Source organism: Mus caroli, unplaced genomic scaffold (genome assembly GCF_978045245.1).
Source record: "Mus caroli unplaced genomic scaffold, Mus_caroli_1 scaffold_1, whole genome shotgun sequence".
Lineage (NCBI taxonomy): Eukaryota > Metazoa > Chordata > Mammalia > Rodentia > Muridae > Mus > Mus caroli.
Window position 1 is genome coordinate 163498422 of NW_028227256.1, and position 16921 is coordinate 163515342.

At 47.3% G+C, this 16921-nt stretch overlaps 1 protein-coding gene and 1 long non-coding RNA gene across 5 annotated transcripts in view; one reads left to right on the forward strand and one right to left on the reverse strand.

Moving 5' to 3' along the window:
• Nucleotides 1-16921, forward strand: part of Cd247 (CD247 molecule) — a 70612-nt gene that overhangs the window by 39389 nt on the left and 14302 nt on the right. The window lies entirely within an intron of this gene.
• LOC110298520 (uncharacterized) lies at nucleotides 1381-13223 on the reverse strand. Of its 3 annotated transcripts, none has more exons than XR_002378379.3 (3): nucleotides 13093-13223; nucleotides 4341-4472; nucleotides 1381-3545 (listed from the first exon to the last, which is right to left on the reverse strand). It is a non-coding gene; the product is annotated as an uncharacterized LOC110298520 (long non-coding RNA). The 3 variants fall into 3 exon arrangements; XR_015048363.1 differs by lacking the exon at nucleotides 13093-13223 and adding an exon at nucleotides 5086-5772; XR_015048364.1 differs by lacking the exon at nucleotides 13093-13223 and adding an exon at nucleotides 5075-5772.

Here is a 16921-nt window from a genome sequence, read left to right on the forward strand (position 1 = left end):
GTGCGAATGTTTTGTCTGCATCTGTCTGCGTTCCTGCACCACATGCATTCCTGGTGCTCACAGGGGGCTTGGGAGGTCAGAGGAGGACAGTGGATTTAGAGATGGTTGTGAGGGACTCCATCTTGGATCCTCTGCACAAACAAGTGCTCTTAAGTGCTGAGTCCTCTCTCCAGCCCTGTTAATTTATTTTTACCAAATAGGGGGCTGGGGCATAACCCAGTGGTGAGCTAGCAAAATAAGGCCTTAAATTTAATTCTCAGCAGTGTAGGAGCAGAAAAAAAATCACAGAGAGAACACTGTATTCAAGGATGTTTACTGTAACACAATAGGACTAAAAATCCATTTCTAAAGGCACAAGGTAACTATACAATAACATCTCCAGACAGTAAAGAGCAGAACCTGTGAGGACGTGGTCCCAATTTCTAAAAATACATAAAAGCGAAATTAGAAGAAAGTATCAAAATGTTAATTAACAGTGACCACATTTGAATGGTGAGGTCGTGGGTAGACTTTAGTTTCTTTTTTGCACTTTCCAGTATTTTACAATGTTCCTATAATCGGTACTTTTAATTCCATTATCAGAAATGCTATATAGAAAAAAACATTGAATTCCCCCAACTTTGAATTAAGAAATCAAATTCTTCCTAGTATATTCCAAGAAGCAAGTTTGGTGGTGGGGGTGGGAAGGAGATGCTAAAGAGAAGGCAAAGGCGTCCGATAGAGTTAGAGATGTCTTCCTTTGTGTGTGAACACTCTGCAGCCCCCATTCTGTCTAAGTGGATGGTCCAGCCTGGATTTCCCGGGAGAGCCATCGCTGCAGATATGAAGACTAAGGTCAACAGCACACAGTAGGTTTTATAAAGCCCTGAGGATGAGTGATTGAAATCCCAAAAGGAGTACGTGTCAGTAGGTGAGAAAATAGGACGAGAAATGAGCTCTCGGGTATCTCTCTAAGCCGTTTGGCAGAGGCAGAGCCACCAGTTGGGGAGATGGCGCGGTATGCTCCACCATCTCAGCCACAGGCACTGGGCAAACATTCTGGAGTGTTCATCAGATCAAATGAACTCTGGGGATTACTTAGTCTAAGAGCTCTGATGTTGGGCATGGGCACTTGCCTTCATCTAGCCAACTTCTTTCGGGCCTAGTTCTCATGGGTAATATGCGTGTGCGCACGTGTGCACAAGTGTGTGAGGGTCCACATTGTTCTTGGCGTTAAAAAGCCATGTCAATATAACACAAACGATGGGAAAATGCAGATTCAGTGTTTGAGAACTGCTTAGCGAGTGTGTTAACTCGCTAACATCCACAATGACCACACTGGGAAGGAGAGTGCTAAGAGGCAGGTGTCTGAGCCCCCCCCCCCCCGCCCCGCCCCGCATTCTCCTTGATGACCCGCCTTAGCTGGATCTTGTATCCGAAGAATCAGGTATCAGGTGAGTTTTCTTTTTTTAATTAAATTTGGGATTTTTTTTAATTTTTATACACATGACAAGATTTTACACCAATAGTCAGTTAAATAGTACAAATTTACATTCAGGAGGAATGTTAAAAAAAAATTCAACTAAAAAAAATACTTCTTCCTGTGACCCATAATCGCAACATTTTACAGTGCAGGGGAGGAGGAGGCTTGGGGGAGCATCCAGAACAAGTCCATCTTCTGGTTGTGGTGGAGAGCCTTGCAGGTGCTCACTTCAGCTTGGCCACGTTTGCTTAAATGGACTCAGCCCCACAATTGAGTAAAGCTATCTCGTGGATTCCTTTCTGTCTTGGTTGTTGATGTCATTTGGTGGCTCCAGGGATTGAACCCTGAATCTTCCATGTGCCAGGCAAGCACCGTACCACTGAGCACACCACAGCCCCTCCATTTGTAAAGATCTATTTCAGGGTCAGATCCCAGTTTTTCAGCTATACTCCTGTGTGCTGCGTAGCAGTTGCCTCTTCTTTAGGGTTGGAACCCAGGCCCTCCTTCCCTTATGAAGAAAGAGACCACCTGCTTCATACTATGGGGAGCGGAGGTTACTTGATTGTGGTTGAACTCTTACACAGTTAGAGATTTTAATTACAATTTCAGAGAAGGCACAACTTAGTACGGACAGGGTGGAAAAGAAAAGTGGGTGTCCCTTGGCCTAAGCTTCCTTTATTGGGAGGAAGACACGGAGCTTAGTGAGACTTTTTTCTATGGGGCTGGACCAGGGTGGTGGGGCTCACTAGGAATCCACGGAGTGCACTCACCGAGGCTGAGCTTGAGCCTGCCTGCCTAGGGCTCTTGGCTCCCGAGGAGGCTGGCTTTGAGGTGTCTGCACATTACACTGATAGATGGCTGCTCCGTGCCTGGGAGAGGTGTTTTGGCTCAATGTCAGGGCTCCCATCAGAGGAGCCTGAGCTCCAAGGGGTTTGAAAAATGGCTTAGATGAAAAAATGGACTCTGTTCAATAATAAATTATAATGATGGTTTGTATTTATAGGGCATCCTCATGACTGAGGGAGTTCTAAGTTCTTTATGGATATTAACCCACCCTTCCCGCAATAGAGAAAAGATAATTTTATCAATTCAATATCTTTCGAATCTCCTCTCTCTCCCTGCTCCTGCCGTAAGAGGATAGCTATTACAGCGATGTTTTCTTGTATTAATTTGGAGGCCATAAATCTTCCTTTCATTTTTTTTTCTCTGCTGGAATTTTTTTTTCTTATTGGCTATCACACAAGGAATTAAAAATGAACAGCAGTACCTAAAATGTGTGTGTATATGCATTTATATGTCACCCTGCGTGTAGTATCTACATAAATATTTAATCTTTATGGGCTCGGGCTTCTCTCTCAGTTTTCATGAGCTGGAATTTATTAGCTACTGAACCAAGGAGCTATTATTATTTGCTTTTGCACCTAAATGATTTAAAAGTCAATTATAAATTGGCTAAGGGAATTTGAGAGCCGCAGCATGTACTATGGCTCCTATACTTTGATTTGTCACCAAATGTCTAGAATGAGGAAGTGTCTACGATGGGAAAGAGTCTAACAGAGAGCCACGCTGATATTAAACTCACCAGACAGTGGCCCCAGGTCACTGGAATATGAGCCACTCTGCTAGGTTTCATTTGGGTGAGTTAGGGAGCTGAGGAGGTGATGGTGGGGCTACACACTCAGACAAACAACTCTGACCCCAAAGCAGGACCCCAGGACAACCCAAAACAACCCTTCAAAAGCAGGCTATCCCCAGGAAGAGCAGTGGGAGGGACCAGCTGGGACTGCCAGGTCTGAGCCATGCAACTCTCTCATAACAATTAGAGCCAGCATCAGCCTGCTTCCCAGTCCCCTGGGAAGACGTGTAAACACTGAATGCATTTTCTATTTATCTGAGCCGTGCAGGCTGGAAGGTGGTAATAACCATTACAACAGAATTATCTGCTGAACGGAGGGAGACTGCCTCTGTGGAATTCATGTCCTCCAACCACTCGAATCCTCTGGGAGGTTTTGTAGCAAAGGAACAGGGCAGAAGGCCACCTGGAGCACTAGTAGGGTTTTAGGCTTTGTGTTTGTACGAAAGGCTGAAAAAAAAAAAAGGAGTTGATGTTAACCTCGGAATTAGCCAGGAGCGAACGGTAAATCTTTGTTAACAAGCTCGGAGCCCTCAATAAATTTTTTAAAGTGAGAGTGCACAATGAGCGTTTGTAATAAATACTCAGTTGCCTGTGGGTTCTGGTTTGGAGCTGAAAAGTACTTCTGGAACAAGAGCCAGCTTCTCGGATGCCTTTGCACGTTTACCGGCTAATCAAAGTGTCCAGCGGTTTGGCTTGTGTGGCAGTTATTACCAATCTAACACTGTGAAAACTGAAATGGCTACAAAGCATATCTTATACACATATGCACGCGTGTACGTGTGTGCATACATGTGTGTGTGTTTACTTATATATTTGAGTCTGTGTATATGGATCCACAAACACTTGCAAGCACATCTGTATGTGCTTTCCCTTGTCAATGTAACTGGATTTAATTTTTTTCCCTGAAATGTTTTGATCATGTTGTCCCTTCTCCTCCCCCAACTCCTCCTGGACGCCCCCACCTCCCACCCTACCCACCTTTATCTTCTTTTCTCTTCTCCTTCTCTCTTTCAGAAACAATACAATATAATATAATACAAAACAAAAGCCAAGCCCACCAAAACACAGATCAAAAGAAACAAGAAAAAGTCCAATAAGACAAAAAGAAATGCCAAGACGAAACAACAAGTTTACAAATAAAACAAAACATGGAGTCAGTTTCATGTTGGCCAACTAGGCATGAGCTCTGCTCAGGAGTGTAGTGGTACTCCACTGTGGCCAGCAGGTATCAATTGCACATACCTTCTTGATTAAGCGTGGGACCCCTGGTCTACTTCTCTCTCATTGCTGGGATCCTCTCTGGTTTGAACCTGTGCAGGTCTTCGGTACACTGTCACAGTCTCTGAATTCATCTGTGCATCAGTCCTGTTATGTCTAAAGGACAATAATGAAACTAGGTTAAACCTTATATTCTATATTTGAAGGCTCCTAAAATTTTTTAAATGGACATAGAAAAGCCATATATCAAAATGGTAATTTCTTTGACAAAATTGGTTCCAAATTCTAATATTGGAGAAAAAAACAACAAACAAAAAAACCAAACCAATCAAACAAACAAACAAAAAGCACCTGGTTGTGGTGGTGCACACCTTTAGTACCAGCTCTCTGGAGGCAGAGGCAGGCAGATCTCTGAGTTCAAGGCCAGCCTAGACTACACAATGAGTTCCAGGACCTCGAGAACTACACAGAGAAACCCTGTCTCAAAACACACACACACACACACACACACACACACACACACAGAGTTAAGCCAGAGCAACGAGTCATCGGGAACAAGTACTTGCTGTGTGCAAGCTTGCCAGAAAGAGTTCCATCCCCAGACCAACATAATGGTGGGAGCAGAGAACGAATTCCACAAAGCTGTCCTCTGTGCTCCATGCTTGGAGCACAGTATGCATGGTATGCATGCCCCAACACATCACACACAGTTTCAAACAAAACAAAGTAGAACATAGAAATGGAATTAAAACACAAACCTATCTAGTACCTGGGGTTGATTTAAAGGAAGCTGATTGCTCCCTAAAGTGGGCCACAGTTAACTCTGGCTGATAGAAAAGCACGCTTGGGGGAGGTACCGGCTTCGGGTAATTTGCTTGGTTTCTGGTCTCCTAAGTCCCTGATTGGTAACCGGAATGAGATCTATGCTGGGCTGCAAACTCCAAACCTGCAACCCCCAACCCCCGATGAAGTTAATTAAGTCTGAGTCTTGGTCTCCACAGCAAGTTGATGCCAGAATAAATCCAGTGTGTTGTCAGCAGGCTGAGCCAGGAGCACAGAGCTACAGAAAGGAATTTCTATGCAATAAATATCACTTAAATTCCTCTCAAAGTTGGAGCTGGTGTCAAAGTCCAAAAAAGCAATATTCCCTGGCAACTGCTGGCAGGAGTGTGCGTGTGTATCTGGCCATGTATCATCTCGGCACTCGAATTAGCGGAGGAGAGAGATAGTGAGTTAATATCGCCCAGCTGGCTGCTCAGAGAACGGCTGTAACTGGAGCCAGAGAAATTCCAAGAGGGCACGGCCAGTCATCAATGACCTCCAAACGACTAGATGCTCAGAATTTCCTGGCAGCCTGGGCTAGATAAATAACTCCAACTGCTCTGCAATAAATGGGTTCCCCCAAATGTCTCAGCGAAGCCAGTTCTTTCTCTTGCTGGTTATTGAGCCTAAGAAATACTAGAGGTGAAGGGAAAGGGAGTGGGGACTCCTCTGAGGCATCACTATCCACTTTGTCTGTGGTTTGTTTCTAAGGGGACAGCCACCCGAGGCGGGCTGTCGTGGTGAGGCACGTGTGGGTCTTGTAGACAGACAGGTCTTCGGGAGGAAAAAGGTGGGGAAGAAGGAAATGTGGGGATGAAGAGCTTGAGAGCGAGAGAAAGAGAAGAAGAGAGAGTAGAGTTAATGAAAAGAAACCAAAGATGGCAGGTGAGGAGGGATGGGCATGGTCTGTGTCACAGAACACACTGTGCATAAACACTGGAGTCTTTCCGGTAAATGTCCTATCCCTCTCCCACCTCATTTTTATTTCATTTTATTATTAGAAATCTTGCCTCTGAAACAAAGGCGATGGAGGTTTGGCATCCTTGCTGTCACCCTCTGGTCCCAGGTGTCCCCTAGCAAGAATGAGCTCAGGCAAACCTCCTCTCTCCTCCTTTTATTCAATCTGCTTGCTCAGCTTTTTTTGCTCTCAGAAAAGCGGTGGGAGTGGAGAAAGAGAAAAATGGCTTTGGGGATTTGAGAATCTGCACCCTTATCCAAGGCAGGGGACAGCTAGCCCCATGACCAAAGAGCTGCATCTGTTGCAGAAGGGTCCTCCTGGGCTGTCTGAGTCTCTCTGGGGAAAGCAGCCCTTACATACGGTCAGAGTATAACTGAATTTGTCCTCCCCTGCAGAGGAGCAAGGCTTTGCAGAGCCCATGTACAGTGGGGAGGTGGCCTCCCCATTTGGAGCAAAGTGTTTGTAAAAGCCTGCCAGAAATGTAGGCTGCGGAGATAAACAAGCTCCCTCAAAGACAACCCCAACCACAGCTTAGCATTCAGCCAACAACATGGCAATCCCCGGGGCAACTGTAGTTCAAGGGGAGTGACATCTGCTTGGGGAAAATTATAAACTTGTTATTTCCATTTATAAATCAGGCTTCTCCTGGGAAAGGACCTTGAAAACAGCTTTTATTATCGCCCACTGCAAAGACAATTGCTACTGGCCACAGATGGCACATCTGCAGAAACACTGTGTCTGAAGCACTTAGGATTGAAGGCATGTGTCTTATTAGCCAGCGCTGGAATTTCTGCAGGTGTTTTTGTTTTCTCAAGTAATGAGAAAGCCATCTCCAGGAGTGTAAGCTTCTCATGTCAGCAAACAAAAATGTTAAAAAACAAATGGCTGGCTGTGGTGACTCCCACTCGTGATCCCAGGCAAGAGGATACAGTAGTTCAAAGCCAGTCTGAGCTACCGAGTGAAGTCTTGTCTCAAAATAAACCAACCAAATAAAAAGTCCCTTTTTTTCCAGTATTTTTGGCCCTCCTCCTGTAAATGCATAGAGGCCCAGTACTCACAGAAAAGGGCAAATTTGTTAGCTAACGAAGCACTGGTTTTAATCAAGCAGTAAGAGGTTATTTCTATTAATCTAATAGATTCAGGGGATAACCTTATGTAGATTTGGATCCAATTCTAAATAGTTGTTTATTGTACATCTACGGGTATTTTGCCAGCATGCATGTCTGTGTATCACATACAAAAAGGACCCAAGGCGGCCAGAAGTAGGTGTTGGAGCCTCTGCGAACTGGAGTAACAAAACAAAGGGCTGTGAGCCACAATGTGGGTGCCAGACTTGAACCTGGGTCCTCTGCAAGAACAGTCAGTGCTCGTAACTGCTGAGCAATCTATCTCCCTATTCGGTTGTTTTGATGAGGTCTGTTTTTTTTTTTAAACTGCTAAAAGTTCCATTTCGATCCCTAAAATAATGGCTCATTGAATTTCACATTCAACTAATAAATAAGCACAAATCAGTTCAGGTTCCAAGTTATTATTAGGACCAAGAAAACTGAGAAACAAGTCATAAACTCAGATACAGCTGACTAACTCATCTAATGCCCCTTTAGTTTTTACAAATGTGTGAATATGCATCATCTTCCATCTCCCCATTTCCTTTTTGTTCCTTTTTTCTTTCCTTTTTTCTTTTTTATAGACAACTTTCCGAGGTCCCTGGTACTCTATATGAAGGGCTTTGGACATTTGAAGTCAGATTGGAGGCAGGAATGAGGGAGAGTAATTGGGAGCTGTGTGGGGTTTTTGTTTGGTTGCTTGGTTGGTTGTTTTTTTTTGGAACAGGGTTTCTCTATGTAGCAGTGTTGGCTGTCCTGGAACTCCATCAGGCTGGCCTTGAATTCAGAGATTTGCCTACTTGTGCCTCTGAGAGCTGGGGTCACCACGCCTGCCTGGTATGTTCATTTTAAAGGGCAGTGAATGTGACTGTGGGCTTCTGCATTTGTTGCTTCCACCTGATTGGGGAGTCAGAAAGCTTTGCCAACCCCAAGTCACTGCAGACTCGATGGCAATCTACTTGCAGCAGATCAAGTAGTATGACCTTCTAGGCCAAACAGCCAAATGGACCTCATGTAATGTTTGTCAAGATGGCCCATGGCCATCGGTCCCCCAGGAAGCTGATCACTCAAAAGGATTGGTCCCCCATCCTCATGGTCAGGGCTTCCAGGTGGCAAGATGTCCAAGAGGGGATTAGTCATATCACTCTGGCAGTGACCATTTTGTCAAATGGAATTAAAGAAGCAAGAGTAGATGAAAGAGGAAAAAATAAGATGGGGGGTGGAGGGAGGAGAAAAACGCAGAGAGGAGACAACAGGGAGAAAAATCCGGAGGGAAAAAGCAGGTAGACCTGAAGACACGATGGCCCAGGAGAGGAAAGGAGGTGAACACGGAAACATACCAGCCCTGCAGGAAGGGAAGGCAAACCTTTACAGGAGTTGGGAATCAGTCTGGCCTCTTCTTTGCTGGTCCATTCTTCTGACATCATAGGCAGAACCTAGGTCAGGGAAGCAGCGCCAAGGACACTAGAGCAAAGACTGTATCCCCAAGCAGGAGCTGACATGTCTACCAGGGGCTGACATGTCTACCAGCAGGGGCTCAAAGACAAGGAAGGGGCTGATTCCCAAGCTGGGACTGCCTGGCTGGGACCAGGCTGTTTGGGGAGGAGTTCGCAGTGCTGACTGGGGATTTCAGAGCAGCCATAAACTGGACTTAGACCTTGTCCTGGGAAGTAAAAAGAGAATGTCAAGATCTGAGGGAGTAAGACACATCAGCCTCTGCACCATCAGCCTCTCCACCATCAGCTTCTGCACCATCATCAGCCTCTGCACCATCAGCCTCTGCACCATCAGCCTCTGCACCATCATCAGCCTCTGCACCATCATCAGCCTCTGCACCATCATCAGCCTCTGCACCATCATCAGCCTCTGCACCATCATCAGCCTCTGCACCATCAGCCTCTGCACCATCAGCTTCTGCACCATCATCAGCCTCTGCACCATCAGCCTCTGCACCATCATCAGCCTCTGCACCTTCAGCCTCTGCACCATCATCAGCCTCTGCACCATCAGCCTCTGCACCATCATCAGCCTCTGCACCATCATCAGCCTCTGCACCATCAGCCTCTGCATCATCATCAGCCTCTCCACCATCATCAGCCTCTGCACCATCATCAGCCTCTGCACCATCATCAGCCTCTGCACCATCATCAGCCTCTGCACCATCATCAGCCTCTGCACCATCATCAGCCTCTGCACCATCATCAGCCTCTGCACCATCAGCCTCTGCACCATCATCAGCCTCTCCACCATCAGCCTCTCCACCATCATCAGCCTCTGCAGCCACTTGGGCATGAGGAGAACCCTGTGGCCAGAGGACCTGGGGTCTGTCTGTGTAGGTTAGGTATTTGACCGGCTTGGCTGACCTCCAAGACCCTTGTAACTTTACCCTCCTAATTTTTCAGCTTCCTGCATTCATGGGTGAATTGGTCAGAACCAACCTTTCACTTCAGCATCCCATCAGTGGTCCTTTTTGCTGCAGCCTGCCGTGTGTGTGTGTGTGTGTGTGTGTGTGTGTGTGTGTGTGTGAATGTACTGTAATTTAAGTAGTCAAGACCTAATGTCAACTGAGAAGTGGTAGAGCTGGAGGTTAGTGGAGGAAGGTCCGATTACTGAGAGGTGAAAGGGACTTTTTTTTCCTCTCATTTCAAAATTATGTATTTGTATGCACTGTAGAAGCTTGGTAAATAAAAGACGGCAAAGAACAACCAGATAACCCATATTTTCACGAGCCAGAGCTGAAAGCACCGTTAGTGTTTGAGGGATTTTGTTTTGTTTTGTTTTTCCGTAGAAAATGTTACATAGCTACGGAGTCGGCAGAAATAGCTCTAAGATGCAGCCCATGGCTCTCATGGGTCTCTGGCCATCCTGGTGAGACGTCCTGGAGACGTCCTGGACTCTCCAAGAGCACCCCAGGTTGATCAGTGTGGCTTGTCCTAGGCTGGCCACCCTACCCTGAGCCAGGCTGGGTGTGGCGGCCAGCAGGGTGCCCTCCATCTCAGGGACAGAGCAGCCACAAAGGTCCGCCCACCACCTCCCCTACCCGCAGCAATCCGCTCCCTGTGAGTCCTCATCGTGGCGGCTGCAGGCGCCGAGGGCTTTGCGGGCCTTTGATCCACGCGAAGTACGTCACAGGCGGATGCTAGCCGGGCGTGGGCTGGGCACCCGAGGGTTGCCAGACTGACAAACACACCTCCAGGAAAGGATTGAGAAGTCGCGCGGCTCGGCTCGGACAGCCTCACTCACCCTAGCATCCCCAGGCTGGGAAATGCGAGTGCTTTGTGCCCCAGCAAAGCAGCCCAGCCTTCTGAAGTCAGAAAAAAGTCACCGCAGGCGGCAGGACTAAGGGAAAAACTGGGTCTCTTTTCTACACCGTGCTGTGCACCGGGCATATTTTTCTGAAGCTGCATTTCTCTTCGTCTTGTCAAACGTTTTTGGGAAGTCCGGGCACAGAGAGCTGATAGCACAGGAAGGATGGGAGTCGTCGCTCTGGGCTCAGCCCGGAAGGCAAGGATACAGGTATAAAGCACAGACGGTCTCACACTGCTATGGCCCCCCACAGCACACTGGCTCGTAGTGACAGAAAGTAAATAAAAGGTCTCCGACCTTGCATAGTTCTCAGGGGTTTGTTGTTGTTGTTGTGTTTTTTTTTTTTTAAACAAGGGGAGACTTCTCTTCAAATAATTAGTGAAAAATGGACCCGGAACAGCAGAGTGTCAGAAAAATTTTAAAAATGTGACCAAACTTATTTTTAAAATGGAGCTTGGCACACAAGAGGTTTTGGACTCATTGCTTCAGCACAGAAAACCGACGAACAGAACACTAGCTACATTTGGAATAACAGGCCCCATAGGTCTTCCTTAACCCTCCAGACACCTTCTCAGACCCTATAAACGTAAAATGATGGACACAATTGTTACTATGGAACAACCAAACTAAACCAACCAACCAACCAACCAAACAAACAAACAAAACCTAAAAATTACAGGCCTTCCATAAAAAATGGACATATAATGGAGGATATATATATATATTAGATATATAAAATGGAGGATATATATATGTGTATATGTGTATATATATATATATATATATATATATATGTATATATACCTGTTTTGATAGATCACCAATTATATTCATTTCTACAGTTTAAATCTGAATATCTTATTTGAAAGTAATCTTGTATATTTTGTTTTGAGTCAGGCCAGACTCGACTGCAGGACACCAGTATTCTTCCTGCCTCTGCTCCTGAGTTGCTGGGTCTGCAGGTGCACAGCAGCCAGCCAGCTAAACTGATATCTTGTTTAACAGTAAATTTACCCCAGGACTTCTGACTTCTAGGTCACCCTGTAGAATAGAAACAGGTCCCCCACTAAAACCCATCCTGCTTGAACACAGCACCGCAATGTGCCGAGAGCGGGTGAATATTGAAAGATGTGCTGAATATTGAAAGATGAGGGATTTGGCAAGCTAAGAACGGTTGTGGCTGATCTTCCCCGGAAGGCTGGCAGCTCCTTCCAGATGAACTCTGGGGTTGCTTTTTTGATTAACCATCAGAAGGATGCTGCCACAACAGGACCTGGGCCTGTGTCAAAAGCAGGGCAGAGGCATGATCACAGCCTGGGCCTGACCTGGGAAAACAGGACCAGTCAATCTTCCTTAGGACTAGAATGGACAAGCTCAGAGTGTCAAGCCCCTGACAAAGCCTGCAACTCCTGGATCAAAGCAAAAGTGAAGGGCAGTTTGGGAATCTGACACTCTGTAACCACTTCGGGAAGCAATCGTAAGCAATTTTTCTCCTGATGATTAGCTTTGAACCTGGGATCCCAGAGCCGGACCCAACAGGAGTGAACCAGAGAAGTTAGTAGGTTAACAACTTATTTAGGAGTCAAAAAAAACCAGGGGGAAATAACTTTACAAAGGTCACACACTTTGAGTGTTAGCTTTGGCCAAAGCTCCTACTTGGTGGTGGGGGTGGGGGTGGGTGGTGTAGAGGTGGAGTGGGGTGGGAGTGGGAGGGACAGGTTTGCTCTTCTCACACAATGGCTCTTTGAAATGTAAGCCACAAGGTTCCTTTATTTTATAGCACTAATGACCTTTAGCCAATCAATCAGTCTCCTAATTATCTAAGCAATTATGTTATTCATGAGGTGGGGGGAGGGGCTGCATAAAACCTGGCTTCCCCCCAGGTAGAGGGGAAAGAATTAACACCCGGGGTTTGTCCTGGGCAACATGGAGTTTGTTGAGCAGTATAAAATACCTTGTTCTTTGAGCTGAGAACAAAACATGGATACTTTTGAGGTTTGTGTAGGCTGGAGTTTCTGGGGGAGGGATCCTCAGTGGAACTGGAAAGCTGAGAAAGGCTGTAAAAGCTTAGGGTTCAGTGGACACAGGCGGGATGTGTGGAGAGCACTAGGGCCGGCACTCAAGAGCTCCTGCCTTCACCACAAAGCAGGGCCTTTCCTGGGATGCTAGATACCTTGGAGTTTGCTCTCAGTCCTTAAATCAGCTGGGTCTAGGCAGGGGAAAGATTCCAGCTTCATTCTGGCAGCGGCAGGTTTTTAAAATTTTTTTTATTTATGTGTTATTTTTCATTCTTTTCGTCTTCGCTGTCATTCTAGTCTGCAGGGGGCTTAGGGTTGTTCTCTCTGACAAAGTAACTGTGAAAAGGAAGACTGGGATATGCCACAGCCTGTGTGAGGTTTCCTAACTTATTTCCACCCTAACACTCCCCCTCACTCCCCCCCCCCCAGCCCTCACCTCCCCTACTCCCTCACCCCCTCCACTCCCGCCTCAAGCAATCTGTTGAGTTTCTAAATTGTCCAGAGTGGCTTATGGCTTCGTACCAAGAACAAGGACACCCACAGAGTTAATAGAGCATGACACTCACTTCTGCCCCTAAGCAGGCTGGCATCTTGCACCTGTTTCAGATTCCCCCAAGACACAGGTGGGTGGGGTTGTCTCCCAAGGTAGTCACTAGCAACCTCCCAGCTGGTCCTCAGAGAGTGGCATCATGGGAGGAAAGTGGGGCTGGAAGGAGAACAGAACATTCTAGAACCTTCTTTGTGTGTTTCATAAAGGTACGCACTACAGTGTCAACACTGACAAGACAGAATGTGACACCCTTACAATGCCAAAGCCATGGTTCTCTTGAGTTTATCCAACAAAGGGAGAGAGTGTGGCTCTAATTCCGGTTGAGGCTGCCGTCCCTAGGAAAGTTGTATGTTGGCAAACGCTGGGGGTGTGTGTGGGGTGTGGATATATTTATGTTTATAGACATTTCCAGATAATCCACCTCAGGAGGCTGTGCTTCCCAAAGAATATTAGCCATGACAACATGAGGAACCAGTTTTGAATACTCCACCTTTGGAGGCACAAATGGTTCTAATGCAAGACCCAAACCAAGACTTTACAACCCTTTAGCTGACTTGGTGGGCTCTGCTCAAAAACAAACAGAGTACCTCCATACCCCTGGAGCTAGCTCATCCACTCTATTGTTGCTGTTGTTAATTATGTATATCTGTAGTTTTTCTTGAGTACATTCTCATGAGAGCTGATGAGCTCAGCTCACTAATTCCAGCCTAGGCCAATAGCGGGATAACCACTGTCTCTTCAGCAGCGCCTACCTCCTCATTCCTGCCGCGAATGGGAGGCCACACAACCCTGGGCATATCACATTCCAGTTTATACTCCCAATAAGCCACACCGGAATATCCCACGTAATAAAATCGGTGACTCTCCACCTGTTGGATATGTGAGCCAGGAAAGCCCCAGAGCTCAGAGCTGACGGGGCTTCGAAACGAAAGCTCTTCATTCTGAGAGTGTTAGTTTTGACGACATTTGGAGTCCCCCTGTGCGAGAGCAGAGAGCCTTTATCCCCCCACCCCACCCCCCGCTCCGCCCCCTCCCGCTCTCTCAGGGAGGGAAGTGGAGGGTGCTTGGGGCGGGGACCAGTCCCCCACCTACCAGTTTCAGCCCACACAGCCTTGAGCTTAGAAACCAGCTCCGGGTCCCCGCCCGTGCCACCATGGACAGGCGTGCGCATGGCCACAGTCCTCAACCCAGACAGGGGACTAGCCCTTTCCCTGACTTTCAGAGGGGGGACACCCGGACAGCCGCTCCCTGATGTCAGAAAGCAGCCCCTCCCCAGCTGCCCCCCGAGTGCTCCCGGGCTGGAGGCTCTGCGAAAGGTCCGGGGGCGGTGCGGTTCCGGGGAAAGGGACCACAAGTGGGGGCGGCCGCGGCGGAGTGTGAGCGGTTCAGATGGGAGATCACTGGCGATAACCCGGCCCGGGATGGCGACGCTCGACAGGAAACCTCGAACGAGCAGGGAGCCAGCTGCGGGCCAAGGAGGAGGGGTGACTTTCGGTAACCGCACAGCAGCCGGCGGCACAGCAGCGGAGAGTAGGGCAGCGCCCCCCACCCCCCACCCCCCGCCCATGTCCCTGCTCACTGCTCTTCACATTTGACGATGCACTCCTGCACGCTAGGGCTCTAAGTGGTGTTGGGGGAAAAAAAAGCCCAGCAGCAACTAGTTTCAAATGTGTCCGCTGGGCGCACCCAGGTTTCACCGCAGGAGGTTCCGGGGCAGTTGGTGAATGGACCCCTCTTTACAGCCTAAAATCGCTCTAAAATCAGAATGGCAGGCTATCTCCCAGCCTCCAGTCTGGGCAATGCAGGGTGGCACAACCACAGCGTGATTCATCAGTACTTTGCGCTGCCAACGAAGGAAAGAGCCTGCAGTGTGAGGGGGTCCCCGCGTGACAGCCTCTGTCCCCCACCGACAGCCCCGCCCCTGGGAGCTGCCAGAGGCAGGAAGGCAAGCTAAAGCCACAGAAACCTGGTTTTAGCTCCGGCTCTGGGTGCTGTAAAACCTCTCCCCATCCAGTGTCCTGAACAACCGGGCCAGGAAGAGGTTGACCAGATGAAGCCTTCCTGGTTCCCTTGGCTGCATTGGACTTCTTTGGGTAACCTAAGCAGTCTGTGGCCCAGAACCCCGAGAAGAACCCAGGAAACACCCCATTCCGGCTAAGGGTGGGACCCGCTGAAGGGACTCTTGGATTTGAAGTACAGCTTCACATCTCACCTGCCTGGCCCTGCTGGTGCTTTAAGTGTGTACTGGGGGCTTGTACAGTGAAACACGGCTCATGTCTACAGCATTGGATCACAGAAAGAGTGGCTGGCAATCATCGTTTCTATGTGCACTAGAAATGTACATAGTAAAAATCTGTGTGTGAAATATGCATGCGTACCTGGTCTTGTGTGTTCTGCAACTCTTCACCGTTTTGAAGCATCCATCTTCACGTAGCCTAGAGTCACTGATGTGGCTCGGGAGCTCCTGGGGTCCACACTAGGAAAGCACTCTCTACTATATCCCAGCTCCATCTTTAGTGTGGTCAGAGTGTCAAGAATACCCACAATGTCACACAACCATTGCTACTATTTATTTCCACCATTTTCGTCATCCTGAGCAAAGCTGCATCTAGATACACTTTAATGCACACATATACCTATGTAGCCTATATGTTTCTCTTTTTTATATAAATTACTTTGTATAGTAACTCTAGAGTGTACAGGGCTGCTCTTTTTAACCTAATTTTCTCAGAGATCTTTCTAGCACAGTCAGAGGGAGTTCTCTATTTTTTCCCTCTCCTCAGACAGGGTTTCTTGTAGCCCAGGCTGGCCTTGAATTTCACATCCTTTGGTCCCTAGCTTCTCAGTGCGGGGCTTACATGCGCTGTAGATTGAACTCAGGGTTCTGTGCATGCCTGGCAATCAGTCTGCCCCCTGAGTTACACCCCAGTCTCTTGTAGGCATATACAACTACTATAGAAATACATTGTAATTTTTCACTCCTGGTAAGTAGACATTTCTGTTATCTTCATGGTTTTTTTTTTCTTCTTCTGAGGGTAATGATGCAATGATCATTTCTGTGTACACATCTCTGCACACCAAGTTTTTCTATGAAACAAGAGCTCAGAGAAATGACAAAATCCTGTTTAGCATTTTGACACAGGGGCATAATTTGAGAGGATTTCTTTTAAGTTGGGCTAATGTGCAGTGAGAAAAAGAGCAGAGACCTGGGGAGGCTGGACTCGCTCTCAGGCTCTGCCTGCCACCTGTGTGCAGTGGGACCACAGGACAGTCACTTTTCCTCCCCACCCCCAACCTTCCATCTCTTTATTTGCAAAAGTGGAGCAAATTGGAGCTTCCCAGTTTACCTCAGTCCCTTGTTACCACTAAATGAAATACAACTCTAAAGGCATTTCTAGATTGAAAGTGTGGAGGGAGCCCGTGTTTAGCATGACCATGGCTGTGACAGTCAGCAGCCATACGCCAAAACTGGCATCAAGAAGAAGGGATGGGTCTCCTCTCTGTACCTGTTGATGTATGCAGATATGTAAATATACACAACACCCTTGTATATTGTCCTTTGTATATGCATTGCTGACTTTTTTTTTTGTATGTTTATTTGTTGACATTGAGTCTTTTTCTATGTAGCCCTGGATAGCCTGAAGCTCCATATGTAGACCAGGCTGGCTTCAAACTCAGAGACCTTTCTGCCCCTGCTTCTACTGTGAGGGATGCCCCACCCAACCCTACGATGCATTGTTTTTTTACAAGATCTTTATATATTTCACCCGTAGCACAGCGAAGGAGAACAAGGAGAGCATTAAAAACTATTTAGGGGCTGGCCCAGCCGAGAAAGGCACCGGCTC